Raw genomic sequence first — 22,892 nt, 5'->3', positions numbered from 1 at the left:
TTAGGTGGATCTAATAGGTAGATTAGGTGTCATCAGCACATTGCATGGTGTGGCACATAGTAGAAAATAATACATATTTGTTGAAAAACATCTCTCCATGCTATGGCAAAGCAATAAATTTGTAAACTTGGCTGGCTGTTGACTCTTTTCCAAATGCCTGAAATCTGAGAACCAATGCAGTTTTTGTATCTGAATATCACATAGCAAAGAGAGGCCTCTCTATGAAGTCAGTGGGCCCGAAGAGAGTCTGCTATCAATAGACCTACCTCCCACCTGCTGCTGGAGGAATTTATCACAACTCTGAAGAGTATCCAAGAAGATATGTTTCCCAGAAAATTCAAACCACTGATCTTTCCAGAGCCCCTCCTTTTAGGAACCCAGTACAAAATCAGTCTATTCATCTTTCTGGTAATGATTTTTTTTCCCTCCTCAAAGCACTCAATTCACTTTCCATCACTGGCATGTAATCCAGAAATAATAGAGGTCAGTCTAGTACAACTCATTTCCAAAAAGGGAAAGTGCCAACACCCCGAAAGAAAAGCTCTGAATTAAGTGTTCCCGAAAATAAATCAGGGGATATGAAAAGACCTATTCAGCAGATCATAGCTCTTTTTATTGTTTATTATAAACATATCTCCCCAATAGAAAGAGTTAGATTTGAAAACAGCATTCTGGGACAGTCTTTATAATTATATAGTGGGTTTCAAATCTGAACATTTCTTCTTATTCTGTTTTCTAATAAAATTCTACTCAGGGATGCTAATATTTAAGCCATTTTTAAAACCCCTAAACTCCCACTGTGTGGTGTGTATAGTCAAAAACAACGACCAGAGACCCTGTGAACAAGTAATATAAGTGACAAATAAACCTTTGTTATTTTAGCCACAGGTTGGAAGGCTTTTATGTGTGTGTGATTTCTTTAATTAATTTTTTATTGGCTGCTCTGGGTCTCTGTTGGCACCTACGGGCTTAGTTGCCCCATAGCATTGTGGGATCTTAGTTCCCCAAGCAGGGATCAAACCCGCGTTCCCTGCAAGTTAGATTCTTAACCGCAGGGCCACCAGGGAAGTTCCTTGAGGGGGTTTTTGTTCCTATAGAAGAAGTGATTATTTCCTTTCAGCCCTCTGAATTCAAACCTCATTGAGAAGTGGACACAAGAATCAGACAGCTGAAAAACAAAATAATCAAAGGGACAGTTTGGAGAATGGATATTAACCAAAATTCGGTTCCCTGATGACTTTCCCTACAGATTGACTAAACTTCAAGTCTCCTCATTCCAGCCAGATCCTGACATAGAAAGCTTATGCCATGGAGAAATAGAATGAGAGATGCTTGAGGAGAGGTGGGGCAGAGAAGCAACAATGAGGTATAGGGGCTAAGCTGAGCATACCGAATGCCTGCTCCCTATCACCAGGCCGGGAAGGCACCCCTCCAAGGGAAGAATTTCCATCCTTTCCCTTCCTAAGGTGGAAAAACCAACAGTTGAAAAAATGAAATGTTGATCTAATTAAGCACAAAAGCTGCTGCTGCTGCTAAGTCACTTCAGTCGTGTTCAACTCTGTGCAACCCCAGAGACGGCAGCCCACCAGGCCCCGCTGTCCCTGGGATTCTCCAGGCAAGAACACTGGAGTGGGTTGCCATTTCCTTCTCCAATGCATGAAAGTGAAAAGTGAAAGTGAAGTCACTCAGTCGTGTCCGACTCTTAGCAACCCCATGGACTGCAGCCTACCAGGCTCCTCCATCCATGGGATTTTCCAGGCAAGAGTACTAGAGTGGGTTGCCATTGCCTTCTCCAAGCACAAAAGCTAAAGAAACTCAAAGGGCCTTCTTTCACCTAGTTTTGGACTTCCGTGATGGTCTAGTGGTAAAGAATCTACCTTCCAATTTTGGGGACATGGGTTTGATCCCTAGTCAGGGAGCTAAGATCCCACATGCTGCAGGGCAGCTACGCCTGCACACCACAACTAGAGAAGCCCATGTACCTCGGTTAGAAAAACCCCTGCACTGTGACAAAGAGCCTGTGCATTGCAGTGAATACCCAGCACAGCTAAATAATAATAGTAAAAAATAAAAATTATAAAGCAAAGTTTCACAGTAAAGTAATTTATTATAAATAAATAAATAAAAATTTATTATAGGTTGTAGATGCTAAATTTATGCAATGTGGACTCTGGGAGATAGGGTGCAAGGCCATCTATCTTCAGGGAAAGCAGGACCTTGTACTGTTTTGGGTTTCATGGGAAGCTGGGTTAAAAACAAAACAAAACTCTATCTGGGTAATAATGGGTTGATCTGAGCTCTAAGACCAGCTCTGAGGGAGAAAACGTCCCAACAGACAGCCTGGATTCCTGGTTAGCGGAATGTGAAAGAAAAAGAGAGTCCTATTATTTTGGCTCAGTATATAGAAAGGGCTCTGGGTCCGATTAGAGGCACATCAGCCTCAGAGATTGTAGAAGCTCATGACAGAAGCACATCTTTTACCCAACATTTGCCTTCCTCAGTTGTTACTTCCCTCTTTTACCAAGTGAACAGTGTTTATTCATTTAAATCTGGGATTTGATGGACTTCAGCTTTAAGTTCATAACAAAAAAATAAATTGCTGAGGACAAGGACACCCAGTTTGAAGCAGGAGGAGAAGCATGATGCAGTGATACCTTGGAAAAAACAACCAGCTTATCCTATGATTGTCATGTGGGATGTATCAGCTGAGTAACAAACGTGTTTGACTTCCAAAGCAACAAAGTGCCTTCAGCCTCTGCCAAGTTGTAAAACATACACACACACTTATAGAGAAAAGTCAAGATAGTTAGAGGTAGGTAGATAGAAAGAAGGAAGGAAGGGGGAATGTTTCTCTTCCTTTTTTTTTTAACATTCTATAAACTATATAACAAATTGAGTCAATTTGGGTCAAATACCTTTTTTATGTGTCACAACTAAGAAACCACGAGATCATCATGTGAAAAGGAAGAGTCTGGCATTACATCTGAAATTGTAATTATCTTCTTTGCATGAACATTGGGGAAAGGTTTTCATGTTAGTTTATTTTTGTAAAACATTCTGCTTCAGCTGATCCTAAGACATCTGAATTAACTACACAGAAGTTAAGGACCTGCCAGGAGAGTAAGCATACATCATTGAGATTGCCACTGAAACTCTTTCTTTTACATAAAACTTTTCTACTGTTTGTTCATTTCCTTCACAGTTTCTTGTTTACTATATGGAAGCATGACTAAAATTACTGGAAAAGTATTCTTGGGACCTATTTTTCCCTTCTGAGGTTACACAGTTAGTAGCTGATTATGAATGAATGTTATTTTTTCCCTGGAAAATATAAATAGTTTAGATGGATTAAATAATAATCCTTTAATGTTATATTACCTTATTCTGTATGGCAGATTTCAGTTTAGGTATGGTTTATAAATTTTATTAAATAGATGTTTCAGAGAGCTATGATTAGCTTCCAGGAAATTTTTAGACAGGGACCTATATATGTGCTTGAAAAGCTCCTTCATTAATGAATACCTGTTATCAATAGTTTTAATTTCAGGTCAAAATTTATGATTTGTGGTTTCTGCCTATCGTCAAGCAGTCTATCTATCCTATAAAGTTTGCTGTGACTTTCCAGCATGGCTCTAATATGTGAGTGAGACAGAATCCCACTGCCAAGATGTGTTTTCTGATGGTATCAAATCTGATTTATGGCTTACTGTCTTGGGTTATTTTTACACTCCAGTCATTCTTCCACAGTGGGAAAGAGCAGCAGTGAGCCTCAGGACTCCAGAGGAAAAGATATGAGTCTATTTTCTGTAGCAAAAGATTATTGTAATAATTTCTGCCCGCTGTAGCTTATTGATCATAAGAACAAATACAGACAGCTGCCAGCCATAGGCTATGCTTTATCTGGTCGTCTGAGAATAATTAATTATCCCAATTTTCCTGGCACGGAGCAGGTTACTGGGATATGGGTCTTTCAGTGTGAAACTGGTAAACTTCTGGGTAAATCAGGACAAGCTGATCACCCTAGGTAATTCTATATTCTGAAAGATTGCAATCCCTGATTTGAAGACTTCAGAGGTCTGACTGACAAAATGGAATTGCAGTGGATCTGTGAATATAGCTCACTAGCTCCAGGTTTGCCTTAAAAGGAGACAGGGAGACCATATCTGTTCCTGGCCCGTAAAGGGTTAGGGCCTCCTCTCAAAAGTACAACTGCTTAACTGCTGCCACACTACTAAGAGATTCCTTCCTGGTATAGACTTCAGCCCTCCAGACCATGTGGGGTACCTTTTCCTCTTTAAGGTTTTGACAGGTTTGCTGAAAAACAAAAATAATATTCTCGGCTATTGACTATTTATCAATAGATAAGAGCTGTCTTTTTTATTTCTTAACGACCTATTGAAACATAGTTCACATACCATATGATTCACTCATTTAAAGAGCACAAATGAATGGCTTTTTAATGTTTTCAGAGAATTTTCCAACCATCTCCACAATCTAGGGGCTTCCTAGGTGGCACTAGTGGTAAAAAAAAAATCTGCCTGCCAATGCAGGAGACACGAGATGTGGGTTCAATCCCTGGGTGGGGAAGATCCTCTGGAGTAGGAAATGGCACCCCACTCCAGTATTCTTGCCTGGAAAAGCCCATGCACAGAGGAACTGGAAGGCTACTGTCCATTGGGCCACAAAGAGTCTGACATGGCTGAGCAACTGAGTATAGCACAATCCACAATCTAAGATAAGAAAATTTTCATCATTCCGCAAAGGTGCATCATACCTATTAGCAGTTACTTCCTATCCCTCTCTCCCTCCAGCCCTTGACAATGACTAATCTATTTTCTTTTTATTATTTTTTAAATTTATTTTTTGGCCTTGCTGTACCAAAAAAATCTTAGTTTCCCAACCAAGGTCTAACCCTCACCCCCTGCATTGGAAGCTCTTAACCACTGGTCAGTCAGGGAAGTCCCTAACCTGTTTTCTATCTCTATTTTCTGTTTTCTATTTCTATCTCAATTCACCTATTCTGTACATTGCATATAAATGGACTCATACAATATGTGATTTTTTTGAGCCTGACTTCTTTCAATTAGCATAGATTTTCAGTGGTCATTCATATATTAGTAGTTTATTCCTTTTTGTAGCTGAATAATATTCAATTATATGCATATACCAGGGCTTCCCTGGTGGGTCAGATGGTAAAGAGCCTGCCTGCAATGTGGGAGACCCAGGTTCGATCCCTGGGTTGGCAATGCCCTGGAAAAGGAAATGGCAACCCACTCCAGTGTTCTTGCCTGGAGAATTCATGGACAGAGGAGCCTAGTGGATGGTCCATGGGGTCACAAAGAGCTGGACACGACTGAGTGACCAACAGTTTCACATGCATATGCCACATTTTTTCCTCTGTTCATTCACTGGTGAGTATTTTGGTTGTATCCGTTTTGAGGCTATTATGAATAATGGTACTAATGCACATTCAGGTAAAAATTTTTGTGTGAATTTACTTTTTAATTCTTTTGAGTACATAGTTATGAGATGAATTTCTGGCTTATATCATAACTCCATATTTAAACTTTTGAGGAGCTTTCAGACTAATTTCCAAAGCAACTACCCGACTTTAAATTCCTACCAGCAGTGTATGAGGGTTCTAATTTCTCCATATCCTCAGCAAGAGAATGTTATTTTCTCAATTTGTGTATTTTACGAATCCTAGAAGGTTTAAATGGAGAAGGAAATGGCAACCCACTCCAGTATTCATGCCTGGAAAATCCCATGGAAGGTTTAAAATGGTACCTATTTTTGATTTGTATATCCCTATCAGGCTTCCATGGTGGCTCAGATGGTAAAGAATCTGCCTACAATGTGGGAGACCTGGGTTCTATCCCTGGGTTGGGAAGATCCCCTGGAGGAGGGCATGGCAATCCACTCCAGTATTTGGAATTTCCTCATAGCTCATTTGGTAAAGAATTTGCCTGTGATGCAGGAGACCTGGATTAGATTCCTAGGTGGGAAAAGTCACCTGGAGAAGGAAATGGCAACCCACTCCAGTATTCTTGCTGGAGAATCCTATGAACAGAGAAGCCTGGTGAACTACAACAGTACAAGAGTTGGACATGACTTAGCGACTAAACCACTGCTAACCATCACCACCACCACCAATCACTAATGATTTTGAGAATCCTTTCACATGTTAATTGGTCATTTGTATATCTTCTTTGGAAAAATGTCAATTGGAGCTGTTTTCTATTTGACTAAGTCAAATAGAAACTGGAAAAAAAAAATAGAAACTGTAATTCCAGTTGAGCTATTTCAAATCCTGAAAGATGATGCTGTGAAAGTGCTGCACTCAATATGCCAGCAAATTTGGAAAACTCAGCAGTGGCCACAGGACTGGAAAAGGTCAGTTTTCATTCCAATCCCAAAGAAAGGCAATGCCAAAGAATGCTCAAACTACCACACAATTGCACTCATCTCATACGCTAGTAAAGTAATGTTCAAAATTCTCCAAGCCAGGCTTCAGCAATACATGAACCGTAAACTTCCAGATGTTCAAGCTGGTTTTAGAAAAGGCAGAGGAACCAGAGGTCAAATTGCCAACATCCGCTGGATCATGGAAAAGGCAAGAGAGTTCCAGAAAAACATCTATTTCTGCTTTATTGATTATGCCAAAGCCTTTGACTGTGTGAATCACAATAAACTGGAAAATTCTGAAGGAGATGGGAATACCAGACCACCTGACCTGCCTCTTGAGAAACCTATATGCAAGTCAGGAAGCAACAGTTAGAACTGGACATGGAACAACAGACTGGTTCCAAATAAGGAAAGGAGTACGTCAAAGCTGTATATTGTCACCTTGCTAATTTAACTTATATGCAGAGTACATCTTGAGAAAGGCTGGGCTGGAAGAAGCACAAGTTGGAATCAAGCTTGCCAGGAGAAATATCAATAACATCAAATATGCAGATGACACCACCCTATGGCAGAAAGTAAAGAGGAACTAAAAAGCCTCTTGATGAAAGTGAAAGAGGAGAGTGAAAAAATTGGCTTAAAGCTCAACATTCAGAAAACTAAGATCATGGCATCTGGTCCCATCATTTCATGGGAAGTAGATGGGGAAACAGTGGAAACAGTATCAGACTTTACTTTTGGGGGCTCCAAAATCACTGCAGATTGTGATTTCAGCCATGAAATTAAAAGAGGCTTACTCCTTGGAAGGAAAGTTATGACCAACCTAGATAGCATATTAAAAAGCAGAGACATTACTTTGCCAACAAAAGTCCATCTAGTCAAGGCTATGGTTTTTCCAGTGGTCATGTATGGATGTGAGAGTTGGACTATAAAGAAAGATGAGCGCCAGGGAATTGATGCTTTTGAACTGTGGTATTGGAGAAGACTCTTGAGAGTCCCTTGGACTGCAAGGAGATCCAACTAGTCCATCCTAAAGGAGATCAGTCCTGGGTGTTCACTGAAAGGGCTGATGCTGAAGCTGAAACTCCAATGCTTTGGCCACCTCATGCGAAGAGTGGACTCATTAGAAAAGACCCTGATGCTGGGAGGGATTCGGGGCAGGATGAGAAGGGAACGACAGAGGATGAGATGGTTGGATGGCATCACTGACTCGATGGACATGAGTTTGGGTAAACTCCAGGAGTTGGTGATGGACAGAGAGGCCTGGTGTGCTGTGATTCATGGGGTCGCAAAGAGTCGGACACGACTGAGCGACTAAACTGAACTGACTGAACTGAAGTCAAATAAAAACAAACAAACAAACAAAAATAATTCACATAAAGTGAACTAAGTTTTCAGCTGCAGGGTAGATAGGCTTTTAGGTCTCCTACCATGACCTTTTCTGTCACTTCTGAGAAAAATCAGTGTTCTGACAACAGCATAGTTGTCATGGATCTGATGACCTGTAGAGCCCAGGTGCTCTACGGTGAGGTAATAAATGTGCAGACTCCTTCATCCAGCAACTCACTCGACTTTTGTGGCAGGTTAAATTTAGAGTTCTGGGAGAACTGGTAGGATGCCAGTCAAGCTGGTCCTTAATACCTCACTCATCAGTCAGTTCAAGCATGCAATTTTTTTTCCAGTGGCAAGTCAGCAAGAACCGTTTGGTGACTTCAGCTATGGATGAACATTAGAAAGCAGGAGAGACTTATTATCCATCATTGCAATGTTACTTGGTTGCATTTGATACTGGCAGGAATAGGGACAACTTTGTCTTCTGGGTGAGGTGCTGTTTTAAGACCTTCCTGTCCCTCAACTCTTGTCCCTCAGCAATATTTTAAGATCTTCTTATCACTCAGCTTTTGTCCCTCAGCTCCTTCTTTTCCCTTGGCAATATTTTATGACCTTTTGTCCCTCAGATTTCATTGTTCAGTTCAGTTGGAAAATATTACAGAGTATTTTAAAAGTTTGGATGTGTAGTAAGAAAGTTAAAAAGTCCTAGAATGTTGAGTGGTGGGTGAGCCCTATTGCAGAAAACTTTAGGGTGCCTTGAGGTGGCATAGAAGTGGTTCTTTTTTAGTTACTATGTCTGACTCTTTTGTGACCCTGTGGACTGTAGCTTGCCAGACTCCTCTGTCCCTGGGATTTCCCAGGCAAGAATACTGGAGTGGGTTGCTATTTCTTTCTCCAGGTGATCTTCCTGACCCAGGGATCAAACTCACATCTACATTGGCAGGTGGATTCTTTACCACTGAGCCACCAGGGAAGCCTGGCATAAAAGTATCAGGGCTCATTTCAAAGGAAACAGGATGTAGGGAATTGTGTCCATTGTTGATTCTGTCACACACCCAGATTGCAGACCAATAAAGGTCTTGTCAGATGATCTTTACTATTCCACAGTAACTCAGAAAAAGGGTATAATAGAAAGAAAATGCTTTTAGAGGGAGGGATATTATAGCCCTCAGATATTTATAGCTGCTTTATTTGTAATTGCAAAAACTTGGAACAACCAAGATGACCCTTCATTGTAGGTGAATAAACAAGTAACTGTGATGCACCCAGACCATAGTGTATAATTCAGTGCTGAAAAGAAATGGACAATCAAGCCATGAAAAGGCATGGAGGAACTGTAAACTTACTAAGTGAAAGGAAAGAAACCAATCCGAAAAGGTTACATACTATATGATTCCAACAATATGTCATTATGGAAAAGGCAAAGATATGATGAAAGTAAAATGAGTATTTATTGCCAGGAGTAGAAGGAACGAATAGGGCAGTGGACTTTAGGGCAGTGAAACTACTGGCTTTGATACTATAGTGGTAGATACCTGTCATCAGTTTGCTCAGATACATAGAATGTACACCAAGATTGAACCTGAAGGTAAGCTATGGACTCTGGGTGATATGTACCACTGATGATGGGTTGTTGATGGTGGGGGAGGCTACACTCATCTGGGGGCTCAGTTTTGCTATGAACATAAAACTGCTCTAAAAAGACTAAAGTCAAAGCTTTGCCCTTGTAAAGCTGTCAGGAACTTAGCTGAGCTAAGAAAGGAAAAAACTGTTGTAATAGCTTTTTAAAACAAGCCAAAAATCAGAGTGAAGCCTTTAATCACTTCTTGTGATGCTATAAGAAAGTCTAAAACTGGGAAAAGTGCAGGCTCCCTCCTGTTTTATTTCCCCCAAAAAATGGCATTCCAGTGAGGGGCAGGTGGATCAGTACAGACCTGGGGGTCTCCTGCAGTTTTATGGAGAAGAGGGGAGGATGGCAAAGTGAGGTGGGGCATGGTAAGGCTGGATAAGTAGGTGGTACTGAGTCAGAGGAAAGAAAAAATTGTCGAGGCTCTCCCCACTAAACCATAAGGAGGTCACATTGGAGGTGCCTGCAGATCTCTGCCCAAGGCCTTAGATAAAGAAACCTAGGAATGAAGCCTCCAGGGTTAGGAGTGAAAGAGCATGACTTCCCCCAGGGTTTCTGAGTCCTTGAGACTGTGTGGGGAAGGGGAAGCTCCCTCCTCCCAACCCCAAGCCTTCCAGCTTAAAGCCTTTGAATTGCCTTTGGTCAGGCCTGAAATGTCACACACAGGTTTTAAATCAGGAGAGGGACTCTTTACTAACATTGTAGACAATAAATAGAATAAGCAAGTAAAATATATGCTGTATTAGTGATAAGTGCTGACAAAAAATATTACATAATAAAGGAGGGAGGATGACTCAGGACTCTCTCTCTCTGAGCCTGCCCATGTGTCCACAGGTACTATACTCTTTTTTTCCTTCTAATAAATTATTGTTTCACTAAAAAAAAAACTTTTTTTTTTAATAAAGCAGGGAGGTAGAGAGGGAGTCAATGAGAATTTGCAGGTAAGTGTGTGACAGCAATTTTATTTTTTAATTAATTTTAAAATGTTATTTACTTATTTTTCGCTGCACTGTGCACAGGCTTGGTTGTCCCATGGCACATGGGATCTCCCCAGACCAGTAACCAAACCCGTGTCCCCTGCATTGGCAGGCAAGTTCTTAACCACTGGACCACCAGGGAAGTCACTGAAAATAATTTTCATGAGAGTAGAGTTGATTTACAATGTTGTGTGAGTTACTGCTATACAGCAAAGTGAATCAGTTATATATATGCAATCTTTTTAATTTTTATTTATTTTAAAAAGTATATATGTTTATTTATTTGGCTGGGTCAATTGTCAGTTGTGACATGTAGGATTTTTCCTTGCAGCATGCCGGCTTCTCTAGGTGTGGCACTGCTGCTACTGCTAAGTCGCTTCAGTCGTGTCCGACTCTGTGCGACCCCATAGACGGCAGCCCACTGGGCTCCCTCGTCCCTGGGATTGGAGGGCTCTAAATTCCCCGGGCTCAGTAGTTGAGGTGCAGAGCTTAGTTGTCCCGAGGCATGTGGGCTCTTAGTTCCCTGACCAGGGATCAAACCCACATCCCCTGCATTGGAAGATGGATTCTTAATCACCGGACCACCAGGAAAGTGCCAATCCACTCTTTTTTAGATACTATTCCCACATAGGTCATTAGAGTATTGAGTAGAGTTTCCTGTACTATAGAGTAAGTTCTTACTAGTTATTTATTTTATATCTCAGTTCAGTTCAGTTCAGTCGCTCAGTCGTGTCCGACTCTTTGTGACCCCATGAATCGCAGCACACCAGGCCTCCCTGTCCATCACCAACTCCCAGAGTTCACTCAGACTCACATCCACTGACTCAGTGATGCCATCCAGCCATCTTATCCTCTGTCATCCCCTTCTCCTCCTGACCCCAATCCCTCCCAGCATCAGAGTCTTTTCCAATGAGTCAATTCTTCGCATGAGGTGGCCAAAGTACTGGAGTTTCAGCTTTAGCATCATTCCTTCCAAAGAAATCCCAGGGCTGATCTCCTTCAGAATGGACTGGTTGGATCTCTTTGCAGTCCAAGGGACTCTCAAGAGTCTTCTCCAACACCACAGTTCAAAAGCATCAGTTCTTTGGCACTCAGCTTTCTTCACAGTCCAACTCTCACATCCATACCTGACTACTGGAAAACCCATAGCCTTCACTAGACGGACCTTTGTTGGCAAAGTAATGTCTCTGCTTTTGAATATGCTATCTAGGTTGGTCATAACTTTTCTTCCAAGGAGTAAGTGTCTTTTAATTTCATGGCTGCAGTCACCATCTGCAGTGATTTTGGAGCCCAGAAAAATAAAGTCTGACACTGTTTCCCCATCTATTTGCCGTGAAGTGATGGGACCAGATGCCATGATCTTTGTTTTCTGGCTTTAAGCCAACTTTTTCACTCTCCACTTTCACTTTCATCAAGAGGCTTTTCAGTTCCTCTTCACTCTCTGCCATAAGGGTGGTGTCATCTGCATATCTGAGGTTATTGATATTTCTCCCGGCAATCTTGATTCCAGCTTGTGCTTCTTCCAGTCCAGCGCTTCTCGTGATGTACTCTGCATATAAGTTAAATAAACAGGTTGACAATATACAGCCTTGACGTACTCTTTTTCCTATTTGGAACCAGTCTGTTGTTCCATGTCCAGTTCTAACTGTTGCTTACTGACCTGCATACAGATTTCTCAAGAGGCAGGTCAAGTGGTCTGGTATTCCCATCTCTTGAACAATTTTCCAGTTTATCGTGATCCACACAGTCAAAGGCTTTGGCATAGTCAATAAAGCAGAAATAGATGTTTTTCTGGAACCCTCTTGCTTTTTCCATGATCCAGCGGATGTTGGCAATTTGATCTCTGGTTGCTCTGCCTTTTCTAAAACCAGCTTGAACATCTGGAAGTTCACAGTTCACGTATTGCTGAAGCCTGGCTTGGAGAATTTTGAGTATTACTTTACTAGCGTGTGAGATGAGTGCAATTGTGCGGTAGTTTGAGCATTCTTCATAGTAGGTTATAAAAATGAAAATTAAGGAGTAATAGCGGACTTAAAATTTTTTTTTAATTTTTAATGAAAAAAATGGTAATAGTAAAAATATATCTAGGAATTTCTCTGGAGCTGTTGCATGCAGTGTGGGGTCAGTTCAGTTTCAGATAGTTCCTTGTTCCAGCTTATACTTCTCAAGATCTATAGGCCCCTTCCAATATAGTTGGTGCTAACTACAGGGTTTTAATCTGTTGCACCTGTCATTTCCAAAGCGGTTCCCTCTGTTTATTTTGGCTTCTTCTGTTTGCAAGTCTCTTCAGTGTCTAATTTCTGCCCTGACACAAGGGGTTGAAAGTGGTCACTTATTTAGGCTCACTTGTTCAGCCGTGCTGTGGGGAGGGAGGAAAACCACAAACAAATATCACTGGCGTGTGTGGGGAGTGCTTGCAGTGTCTTGGCCACACTGGGTTTGCCCCCCGCTCTACACTGCTCAGGCTCCAGGTTGCTCTGCAGGGGAACTGTCTAAAGCAGACCCTGGGTTGTGTGCACTTCCCAGGTCTAATCCGCTCAGGTTGAGGTTCTTGGGTAGTCCACAAAGGCACAGACTTGGTGGGTCCTGCGTTTTGTGCCCTTCCCAGGTCCGAGCAGCTCAGGTGACCAGGTGCTTAGCAAGCACACACTCCCCAGGTGCAGTGCATCTTATCGCCTCCCCCGTCCCAGCCACTTAATTTCCTGGATGCACAGCGGGAGTGCCATCTCAGGTGTGCAGTGTGTCTCTCTGGGGAGCTGATCTCTGGCTGCGACCCTCCCAGCAGATGTCAACTGTCCAGGACCCAGTAAGACTTGGTTAGCAACTGGGAGCCTGCTCGCAGTTTGGTAGAGGATGCCCTCTCTGGGACCGAGATTGCCCCTTTCCAGCTCTGGCTGCCTCCCTGCCTCCGGCGGGGGATGGGCCAGTCCGCAATGGGCTATCTCTCCTTTGGTATTCGCTCAGTCCTTTGTTCTGTGAGCAGGCCTGGCAGTGCCTTAGGTTAGGGCTTTTCATGGCAAAGTTCTCTCTCTTTTTTTTTTCTCTCTCTCTGGTTATCCCACAGTTTGGGTTGCTATCCCACGTTAGCTCCCTCAGATTGCCCTCAGGGCATTCAGGCCCGGTCCTTACCCTAAGCAATGCAGCTCCCGCCTCCCTGTTTAGCTCCTGCTTGCTGGTGGCAGACTCGAGCATCTGGGCTACTTCTCCGCTGGGAGTTGCCATTAGGCATGTGGGTTTTGTTTATTTATTTATTTATCCTCCCGGTTATGCTGAGGTTCCAACACTGAGGTTCCACTCTGAGATTCCAACACTCCCCACAGATCCACCAGTGAGAGAGTTTCCTTGTGTTTGGAAACTTCTCTTTTACAACTCCCTCATGGGATGGGTCTCCATTCTTAACTCTTTTGTCTCTCTTTTTACCTTTTGTATTTTGTCCTACCTCCTTTTGAAGACAATGGGCTGCCTTTCTGGATGCCTGGTGTCCTCTGCCAGCGTTCAGAAGTTGTTTTGTGAAATTTGCTCAGCGTTCAAATGTTCTTTCGATGAATTTGTGGGGGAGAAAATGGTCTCCCCATCCTGTCTTAGGGGCCATCTTAGGACCATCTTAGGGGTCATCTTAGGACCGCCCCTAGTCCTTTAAATCTATTTCTCACTTCCACTGTATAATTGTAAGGGATTTGATTTAGTTCATACCTGAATGGTCTAGTGGTTTTCCCTACTTTCTTCCATTTAAGTCTGAATTTGGCAATAAGGAATTCATGATCTGAGCCACAGTCAGCTCCTGGTCTTGTTTTTGCTGACAGAATAGAGTTTCTTCATCTTCGGCTGCAAAGAATATAATCAATCTGATTTCAGTATTGACCATCTGGTGATGTCCATGTGTAGAATCTTCTTGTGTGTTGTTGGAAGAGGGTGTTTGCCATGACCGTTGCATTCTCTTGGCAAAACTCTGTTAGCCTTTGCCCTGCTTCATTCTGTACTCCAAGGCTAAATTTGCCTGTTACTCCAGGTGTTTCTTGACTTCCTACTTTTGCATTCCAGTCCTCTATAATGAAAAGAACATCTTTTTTGGGGTGTTAGTTCTAGAAGGTCTTGTAGGTCTTCATAGAACCGTTCAACTTCAGCTTCTTCAGCATTATTGGTCGGGGCATAGACTTGGATTACTGTGATATTGAATGGTTTGCCTTGGAAACAAACAGGGACCATTCTGTCATTTTTGAGATTGCATCCAAATACTGCATTTTGGACTCTTTGGTTGCCATGATGGCTATTCCATTCCATTCCAAGAATCTCTAAGGGATTCCTGCCCACAGTAGTAGATATAATGGTCATCTGAGTTAAATTTACCCACTCCAGTCCATTTTAGTTCGCTGATTCCTAAAATGTCAACATCCATTCTGGCCATCTCCTGTTTGACCACTTCCAATTTGCCTTGATTTGTGAACCTAACATTCCAGATTCCTATGCAATATTGCTCTTTACAGCATCGGACCTTGCTTCCATCACCAGTCACATCCACAACTGAGTGTTGTCTTTGCTTTGGCTCCATCTCTTCATTCTTTCTTGAGTTATTTCTCTTCTGATCTCCAGTAGCATATGGGGCACCTACCGACCTGGGGAGTTCCTCTTTCAGTGTCCTATCATTTTGCCTTTTCATACTGTTCATGGGGTTCTCAAGGCAAGAATACTGAAGTGGTTTGCCATTCCCTTCTCCAGTGGACCACATTTTGTCAGAACTCTCCACCATGACCCGTCTGTCTTTGGTGGCCTTACACTCCATGGCTCATAGTTTCATTGAGTTTGACAAGGCTGTGGTCCATGTGATTAGATTGGTTAGTTTTCTGTGACTGTGGTTTTCAGTCTGTCTGCCCTGTAATGGAAAAGGATAAGAGGCTTATGGAAACTTCCTGATGGGAGAGTCTGACCGAGGGGGAAACTGGGTCTTGTTCTGATGGCCCTATCATGCTCAGTAAATTTTGAATCCAATTTTTTGTTGATGGGTGGAGCTATGTTCCCTCCCTGTTATTTACCTGGCACCAAACTATGGTGGAGGTGATGAAGATAATGGTGGCCTCCTTCAAAAGATCCTGAGTGTAGCATGTACTGCTTCTCTCAGGGCCCCCAACCCTGCAGCAGACCACCACTGACCCACTCCTCAGGTGGAGACTCCTGGACACTCACAGGCAAGTCTAGGTCAGCCTCTTCTGGGGTCACTGCTCCTTTCTCCTGGGTCCTGGTGCACAAGGATCTGTTTGTGCCCTCCAAGGGTTTATTTCCCACTTCTGTGTAAGTTCTGGCAGCTCTGTGGTGGGATTAATGGTGACCTCCTCCTCCTAATTTCCTTTAGGATTGACTTGTTTGATCTCCTTGCAATTCAAGGGATTCTCAAGAGTTTTCTCCAGCACCACAGTTCGAAAGAATCAATTCTTCAGCACTGGGCCTTCTTTTTTACTGTACAAAATCCCCTGGATGTAGTAATATACTTGATATGGAAGAGGTATATAATATTTGTAACAGTCTATCTTAGATGGATTAGATGAACCAAGTTTCTGTTTTTTGCAAAATGTTGGTAGTAATAGAAGCTACCTCATATAGGTGTCTTAGGAGTTTTGAAGTTTATGTAAGATAATACATATACCAGGTACAAAGAACAGTGCTTGGTACCTAAGTGTTCAATGAATGGTTGCTCTTTTAAAAATTTGTATTGCAATGTAATGTTACTGCTGCTACTGCTGCTGCTGCTGCTAAGTCGCTTCAGTCGTGTCCGACTCTAGTGACCCCATGGACTGCAGCCCACCAGGCTCCTCCATCCATGGGATTTTCTAGGCAAAAGTACTGGAGTGGGGTGCCATTGCTTTCTCCGGTAATGTTACTATTACATGCTAAATTATCATAATGTATTTTTAATTTCATGTGAAAATTGTAACATCTGTTTTTAAGATTTAGGATGGGATCTGTCCCATCACAAATTTTTCAGTGTGTTCAACAAGAAAGAAAACCCAGTGAAAAGATGATGTAACCCCATTCTATGTCTCCCTTGTTGACAAAGTGCTGAGATCTATGATTATTTGAAGATTCTAAATATAGAGCATTGATGACCCAAAAGTTCTTCTCAGATTTCATTTTTTCTAATAGCTTCTGAAAAAATACTCCCAGGAGTGTCAACTCTTAGTGCCAAGTTAGCTGGTTTTGCATTTACAGTAGTGTATTGCATTTTATCACATTGACTTTATCTCACGAGTCTATTCATGTCAAGTCTGCCTTGGTCATAAGAAATGCGTTATCCAATTACTTATTCAGTCTCTTTGCTAATATGGAAATAAGCAATTTATTTCATTGGCTAAGTCACTAAAACAGACATCATTGTGTGTGCATGCATCGCTTTAGTCATGTCCAACTCTGTGTGACCCCATGGACTGTATCTTGCCAGGCTCCTCTGTCCATGTGATTCTTCAGCAAGAATGCTGGAGTGGGTTGCTGTGCTCTCCTTCCAGGGACCCAGGGATCAAACCCACATTTCTTACCTCTCCTGCATTGGCAGGCAGGTTCTTTACCATTAGCACCACCTGGGAAACCCATCACTGGGTCTCTGTTAATTCTGGCTAAGATGCAGAACTGAACAATACTTTCATGTGTACTTCCTTCTATGACTTCAGAATTTTCCTGTTGCTGAATTGACACTGATGAATTTTAATATATGATTATAAAACTCCTTTAAGGTTTTTAAATAAAATTCCTCAATAAATCCATCTTGATTTTTACACTGTTGTTCTTGGTACTGAGCCTCTTTACTTTTTTCTTATTTGAGATCTTGAGAAACTGCAAATTTTATTGGGTAAGTGAGAGTCTATACGTGCATTGATTTTCAAATTAGCAGGATCAACATGAGATGTATAGTATATTCAGAGAACCTGTTCTAATCTCCCCCTTCCTTCTTTCCTTTCTTACTGGTGGATTTGATTCATGCTTCATGAGAAATAGAAGTAAATGGACACTTTCTCATTTTCCTTTCACTGTGTCTCTGCAGCCTCTTGAATCAGCACCCACAGTCTTTCATCCGCTATCATAGGAGGAAGCATACCTGTTCCTAGATAAAGCCAGCCCTTTCCTTGTGCTCTGTACCTCATCCTCTTTCACTTTCTCAAAGACTTTACTCCCACAAATAGACGTCTCTCTCCTGAATTATCAGTTTCCCTCTTTCTAGGGGGGTTGTGTCCTTCAGCCAACAAACCTGCTCTTGACCTCCCATTCCTGTCTAGTTGCTACCCCATTTTCCTGTTCTTTCACAGAAAAACTCAAATGAATGCCTTTCCCCACCGCATCACCTATTTTCAGTCCATTTCATATGGGCCTCTGTTCTCCCCACTACATCTGAAACTTCTAAAAAATTCATCAGTGACCTCCATGTTACCAAACTCAGTGGTCACATTTTGCCTTCATCTATGTAACCACTCAGTGGCTTTTCTCCCAAGTGACCATGATCTCCTCGAAATTTTTCTTGGCTTCTGTGATACCCTGCATGCATGTGTACGTGCTAAGTCATGGTATGTTTCTTCAGTCATGCTCAACTCTTTGCCACTCTATGGATGGTAGCCCTCCAGGCTCCTCTGTCCATGGGGTTCTCTAAGCAAGAATACTGAAATGGGTTGCCATGGCCTCCTCCAGGGGATCTTCCCCACCTAGGGATCAAACCCAGGTCTCTTATGACTCCTGCATTGACAGTCAGGTTCTTTAGCACTAGCACCATGTGGGAAGCCACTTTGTGATACCCTACTCCCCTGATTTTCTTATATCACTGCCTAGTGACTATTATAGACTGGTAACTTCAAAGTGTATATATCCAGATCTAACCTTCCCCAGGATCCCAACTTGTATATCTAAATGCAATTCGGCATCTCCACTTAGATGTCTCGTGAGCATCTCATATCCGTTTATTATGATGATCTTTACATGTAAATAAATATATATTTAGAATCCTTTTTCTCTTCACTCTGCTTAGTGCTCTCTTCCCTCATCTTTTCTCTTTATTTCCTGCTCCTTCTCCTAAACCAGTCCCCAATAATTTAGATCCCTTGGTGATTCCATAGCACCCAGTAGTTTGCCTTTATGGTAATTAGCACACTTACAGTCCATTAGTCAAATATATGATTATCTGTTTAATGTCAACCTTGTGCTTTTAGCCTTTAAAATTTCTGAGACCACAGGTTTTCCATGTTGTCCACTATCTCTTCAGGGCTCAACTCAGTGCTTGAGCATTTTATGGCCACTATAAATATACTTATTTCTTATCTTTGCATATCTAGGTTGTTCCTATTTTTCACCACTACAAGCAGTTCTACAATGAACTTTCATGTAGCTAAATCTTTGACACGTCTTTAATCATGTGCTTTTAAAAACCCCTAGAAATAGAATCATTGGTTTTACAATGAGATGCGTATTTTCAAGGCTTTTTGCTAAGGGTGACAGTCTGAAAAATAGGCATCATTAACTTCTCCTCTCCCTGTACAAGCATGCCACTCATCCGTCAATAAGTGGTGTCTTTAGAGAACAGACTTATCGTTGCCAAGGGGAAGGAAGGATGAGGAGGGAATGGAGTGGGAGGCTGGGGTTAGCAGATACAAGCTGTTATATACAGAATGGATAATCAAAAAGGTCCTACAGGATAGCATGAGGATCTGTATTCAATGCCATGTAATAAGCCATTATGGAAAAGAATATAAAAAAGAATGTATGTATGTGTGTAACTGAATCACTTTGCTGTACAGCAGAAATTAATATAACATTGTAGATCAACTATACTTCAATAATAAATAACAAATTAAATTTTTAAAAAGTGATGTCTCAGGACTTCCCTCATCATCCAGTGGTTAAGAAACTGCCTTTCAATGCAGGGGATGTAGGTTCAATCCCTGGTCAGGGAACTAAGATCCCATAAGCCTCAAAGCAGTCAAGCTCATGTGCTGCAACTACTGAAGCCTTCTTGCTCTGGAGCCCATGTGCCACAACGAGAGAGCCCACGCTGCAATGAAAGATCCCACATGATGCAACTAAGACATGACACAAACAAAAATAAGTGATGTCTCCTTTCCTTATCCTTGAGTGACTTACTTTGACCTTCAGAATGTGGTGAAAATAGGATTGCCAGGTAAAATAAAAGATGCTCAGTAAAATTAGAATATCAAACAAACAGAAAAGTGGGACATACTTATACTAAAATATTATTTGTGATTTATCTGACATTCAAATTTAACTTGGTATTCTGTACCATTTTATTGATGTGTAGCTGATTTAGTTGACTTATTGGAAAAGACTCTGATGATGGGAGGGATCGGGGGCAGGAGGAGAAGGGGAAGACAGAGGATGAGATGGCTGGATGGCATCACTGACATGATGGACGTGAGTCTGAGTGAACTCTGGGAGTTGATGATGGACAGGGAGGCCTGGTGTGCTGCAATTCATGGGATCGCAAAGAGTTGGACACGACTGAGCGACTGAACTGAACTGAACTGATTTATAAGATATTATATTCATGTGTACAGCATAATGACTCATTATTTTTGCATATTATGCTCAATTGTAAGTTATTACAAGATAATGGCTATAATTCCCTGTGCTATACAATATATTCTTGTTGCTTATCTATTTTATACACAGTAGTTTGTATATGTTAATCCCATATTCCTTATTTGTCTCTCCCCCTCTACCTCTCCACTTTGGTAACCACAAGTTTGTTTTCTGTTTCTGTTTGTGTTTCAGTTTTGCACATACATTAATTTGTATTATTTTTTAGATTCCACATGTAAGTGATATCCTATAGTATCTATCTTTCCCTGTCTGATTTATGTCACTAACATAATATATTCTCTAGGTCCATCCACATTGCTACAAATGGCAGAATTTCATTCTTCTTATGACTGAGTCAATCTTCTTAATCCATTTGTCTGTTGATGGACACCTGGGTTGCATCCATGTCCTGGCTGCTATAAATAATGTTCAATGAACATTGGGGTGCATGTATATTTTTGAATTAGTATTTTCATTTTTTTAGAGATGTATACTCAAGAGTGGTGAAGGCAATGGCACCCCACTCCAGTACTCTTGCCTGGAAAATCCCATGGACGGAGAAGCCTGGTGGGCTGCAGTCCACAGGGTCGCTAAGAGTTGAACACGACTGAGCGAGTTCACTTTCATTTTTCACTTTTCACTTTTATGCACTGGAGAAGGAAATGGCAACCCACTCCAGTGTTCTTGCCTGGAGAATCCCAGGGACAGGGGAGCCTGGTGGGCTGCCATCTATGGGGTCGCAGAGTCAGACACGACTGAAGCGACTTAGCAGCAGCAGCAGCATACTCAAGAGTAGAATTGCTGGGTCATATGGTAGTCCTATTTTTGGGTTTTTGAGGACGCTCCACACTGTTTTCCACAGTAGCTGCACCAATTTACTTTCCAATAGTTTACAAAGGTTCCCGTTTTCCCATTTCCTTACTAATATGTTATTTGTAGACTTTTTGATAATAACCATTCTGACAGGTGTAAAGTATATCCCATTGTGATTTGCATTTAAGAATCAGCAATGTTGAGCATCTTTTCATGAGGCATTCGGTATTTTTATTTGCTAAATATAGAAACACTTGTATGAAGACACTGTTGCTATTCCAGGCCTAGCCTATTTTTTTAATTATTTTTTAATTGGAGGAAATTGCCTTACAGTGTTGTGTTGGTTTTTGCTATACACCAGTGTGAATCAGCAGACCTAGCCTTTGAGAGACATAGCAGTTTCTCCTGTTGCTCTCTAGAAACCAGCTAGCATTCTGTAAAGAACTTTGCCCTAGACTCCTGAATGAATAGAGGTCAGCTAGGGAAGCCAGGGGGATGAGCAGTCACTTGACATGTTTCAGCCCTAGCAGAGCTCCCAGGCCCAGAGCTGGGGGTGGGGTATAGAGGATTTCTCATCTAATATCCAGGTAGATTTCAGAATTGTTATAAACCTGTTCTCTGTGTTGTTGAATAGGAGCATCCATGGTGACTTTCCTGTCCACTTCTCACCATTGAATGCCTGGTAGGGGTGGAAGGGTGGAGGCAAGTTGGGAAAGTTCACAGTTCACAGCTTTCTAGACCCGGAGGAGCTGCAGTCATATCTTAGCATGATTCAGGTCATGAAATATTGAGCTTTTTAAAAATTTAATTCCAAAGTGGGTATTTATTTTATTATTTAAAACATTTTTAAAATTTTTTAATTTTATACTGGAGTATAGTTGATTAAGGGGCTTCACAGGTGGTTCAGTGGTAAGAATCTGCCTGCCAAGCGGGAGACACAGGTTTGATCCTTGGGTAGGGAAGATCCCCTGGAGAAGAAAATAGAAACCCACTCCAGTATTCTTGCCTGGGAAATCCCATGAGCAGAGGGGCCTGACAGTCTATAGTCCATGGGGTCACAAAGAGTCAGATACAACTTAGTGACTAAACAACAATAGTTGATTAATAATGTTGTGTTAACTTTAGATGTACAGCAAAATGATTCAGATATACATATACACCTATCTATTCTTTTTCAAATTCTTTTTTCCCATTTAGGTTGTTACAGAATATTGAGCAGAATTCCCTGGGCTATATAGTAGGTTTTTGTTAGTTAGAAATATTGAACTTTGAGGCTGATGCCTTCTTGGAATGAGACTTTGAGGTGTCTTGGGAGGTGGTCTGTTTTGTTTTGTTTTGCATGAGAAAGAATATAAATAATTTGTGGCCAGAGGGAAGACTCTGTTGGATTAAATATGGTCACAAATTCTTTGTCACTCCTCAGATCAAGAAGGTAAAATTTGTTTCTTCTCCCACAGGAACTCTCGGCTGGATTTGTGACTTGCTTGAAGAAACAGAATGTGATGGATGTGAAGCTGTGTGACTTTCAGCTTTTTGAAAAATAATTAAAAGTCATGATTTAGAGCATTTGCCAATTTCTAAGAATCCACGTGAAATGCAGAAGACACAGGAGATGTAGGTTTGATCCCTAGGTCAGGAAGATCCCCTGTAGAGGAAATGGCAACACACTCCAGTGTGCCTGCCTGAAAAATCCCATGGACAAAGGAGCCTGGTGGGCTATGGTCCAAAGGGTTGCAAAGAGTTGGACACGATTGAATAACAGCATGTGTGTAAGTGCTGCCAGCATGACTGATTTCGAGCTACCAATGTGATATCACAGAGCATGTAGTTGGAAAGAGAAAGCATATATGACCAATGGGCTCCAGCATACCATCGCTTCCAGACTTACTCCTTAGATCTGTCAGCTTCCATTTTTGCTTTCTTGGAATCCAGTTGACATGAAGGATCCTTGGGCTAGGCTTTTGAATGATGAGAGGCCAAATGGAAAGAAAGGCCATGTGGAAAAGAAAAGAAGCCTTAGGCAATCCATCCCTAGCTGGGCTCCCAGCTGAGTGCAGCTGCATGCTTGGCCTCAGCCAACATTCCATGACATGAAAGACCACGCAGCCAACTCACAGAAATGTGAGACACAATACATTGTTGTAGATTTAAGCGACTACATTTTGAAATATTTTAAT

At 41.7% G+C, this 22,892-nt stretch overlaps 1 long non-coding RNA gene across 2 annotated transcripts in view; it reads left to right on the top strand.

Moving 5' to 3' along the window:
• LOC102414731 overlaps positions 1 to 22,274 on the top strand; it is a 35,283-nt gene extending 13,009 nt beyond the window's left edge. For both annotated transcript variants that reach the window (XR_326551.4, XR_003106879.3), the window contains exon 5: positions 22,173 to 22,274. This is a non-coding gene — a long non-coding RNA (uncharacterized LOC102414731). The remainder of the gene's footprint in view (positions 1 to 22,172) is intronic.
• Positions 22,275 to 22,892: the final 618 nt, after the last annotated feature.

Source organism: Bubalus bubalis, chromosome 2, assembly GCF_019923935.1.
Source record: "Bubalus bubalis isolate 160015118507 breed Murrah chromosome 2, NDDB_SH_1, whole genome shotgun sequence".
NCBI classification, from domain to species: domain Eukaryota; kingdom Metazoa; phylum Chordata; class Mammalia; order Artiodactyla; family Bovidae; genus Bubalus; species Bubalus bubalis.
This window is presented reverse-complemented; position numbering and strand designations above follow the sequence as displayed.